Here is a 2,208-nt window from a genome sequence, read left to right as displayed (position 1 = left end):
CGCAAACTCGCAGGTGGTACCTTATTTGGCTCTGGCCTGTACATTTGTCACGCCTCAAAATTTACATACAGACCAGCCCACTGGTGCTCTGAGCCCAGGAACGTGAATGGAGAGCGAAGATGAGACAAACACTAGTTTAGCTGCCTGCTGATTTACATCCACAGGAATTATAAAGCAGACAGTTCTTCAAGGATATCGAAAATGAGCCACGGTCGTAAATGCAGTGTTCCAGGCTGAAACTTAGGCTACAAAGAAAGCGGAGACTCCATCTTCCCAAGGATTCGAACTTCGAGGGGCATGGATAATGTTTTTCTACCAGAAGATCCCTGCAAAGTTCGACACTCCGTTATTAATTTGCAAAACATTTCACCGAAGGCAGTTTTCAAAACCTTGGACAGTTTAAAGATGGATTTGCTAAGCTGCTGTTACTGAAACGAGGGGCTGTTCCCACCATAAGGTCATCACAACCGCATGCTGTAAGTATTATTTTGTCGCTAAGCAGTTATGCTAACGTGTATCTAGCAAGTAGAATGTGTGATTTAGTTCATTGGCAAGGCTATTTAATTTTCCTGTGTGTCATTCGGATAAAACCTGTGTTGTCATGTTAACCTACATTTTACTATGCATGTTTGTCGAGATCTCTGACAGGTTATGTTCTCAGCAAGATAGCTAACTGAAGCTGAGTAACACGATAGTTTCGTTGCTAAGTTGTAATATAACCCACATACGTTTTTGACGTCAGAAGTGGAAACAACTTAACGTTATCAAATAAAATGATATCTAGTCGATATGTTGAAAACTGTGTTGTCTAAATACAATGGATTTATTTGCACGTTCTTATTTTAGAACATTACAAGAATGACAACATGACAAACGCAGCATGCCAAACAGATGCTCCAAGTGTGGCATCTTGTGGGGCTTAGAATATTAGCAAATGCTTTTGCTGTGAGTTAACAGCTTGGTGTGTGCATGCAAAAGTGACTTTCACTTGTGTTACAACATTTCTGTTGTTTGGTTTAGGTTTTTATCTTGCAGCCATGCACTTCAATGAGAATGCTGAGTCCCCACAACAGAAGACAGCTAAGGAGAAACTATGTACAGACTTGCCAAACAATTTGTAAGTTTAATAAAATATACTTTTTTATTACAAACAACAAATCAAAATGTGCAACAGTATAGGCACTAAAAATAACTTATCGATTCACACACAACAGGCTGTCTTAGACCCGATGCTACTGGTGTCAATCATCATCAGTACTGTAAACAAAGCACAATGTTCAGGGCCATATAATTTGTTTATTGTACAGTATACAGCCTACAATGCACTGTATTACAGTATCCAATATAAGTCCTCTTTCTTGTCCTCTTCGAGATCATCAAAGACCCTCTTCCTGATTGGGATGCCGTCCAGCGGATTCCTGTGCCCCAAGACTGGTGTGTTCAGCATGACAGACCTTCTATGGAGGATGCTGTTGCTGAACATGAGTCACGGTTCAGTCGACAAGGGGTCTGAATCCAACGTACTGTCCTGAAGTATCCGGACGCTCCCTCCATATACGTAGCACCACACACGAGGGGATCATGACACGGACGCTTGTTGAAAAAAAAAAAAAAAAGTTTGTCATTTTGTGGTGTTGATCACAATAATGAATGTGTATTGGTTAAAAATATTTTATTTATATACTGTAACTGCTAACACTTGTATCAAATGGTCCTCACCTTTCCATCCCTCTGATTCTCAAACGGCCATGGTCAGCTCTGTAAATATTCATTGCATTTTGCAAAAAATAAATATAGAGGCACAACGGATCGAGGCCATGATGGTCATTCAGGTCAGCTCCTCAGGAACCTGGGCCATTCTCATAACCTGTAAAAACAAACATAATTTCCCTGCTGTTATTTCGTAATTTTGAATGAGCAGGAAGCACAAAGTAGCTTAAGTAAATGTCTCCAGTTTTAGTTACCAGAGTTGTAAGATCACATATTAGGCTACTACATGGAAAGAAGGTAATAATCTCAATCAGATGTCAATAGGATAGTTACAAGATTACATTAGACCTTCTGACTGTACCTACTGTATTTTAAACAGTGATATTTATAGGATTTTTGATTATTGTACTCTACTCCATGGTATGTAAATAGGGATAAATAAAAGTGTTTTTGAATTGACACAAACGAGAGTAGGCCTAATGATATTTTCGTTGACCT

The 2,208-nt window shown here is 39.3% G+C and overlaps 1 long non-coding RNA gene across 1 annotated transcript; it reads left to right on the top strand.

Moving 5' to 3' along the window:
* Positions 1-294: 294 nt before the first annotated feature.
* Positions 295-1,685, top strand: LOC143116518 (uncharacterized). Its single transcript, XR_012985821.1, has 3 exons — positions 295-476; positions 1,021-1,117; positions 1,373-1,685. It is a non-coding gene; the product is annotated as an uncharacterized LOC143116518 (long non-coding RNA).
* Positions 1,686-2,208: the final 523 nt, after the last annotated feature.

This window comes from Alosa pseudoharengus, unplaced genomic scaffold, assembly GCF_046254945.1.
Source record: "Alosa pseudoharengus isolate Yale_2024_CS ecotype anadromous, Long Island Sound unplaced genomic scaffold, YU_APseudo_1.1 YU_APseudo_1.1_scf_11, whole genome shotgun sequence".
Classification (NCBI taxonomy): Eukaryota; Metazoa; Chordata; class Actinopteri; order Clupeiformes; family Clupeidae; genus Alosa; species Alosa pseudoharengus.
The sequence above is the reverse complement of the archived record's forward strand: the minus strand, read 5'-3'. Positions and strand labels throughout refer to the sequence as shown.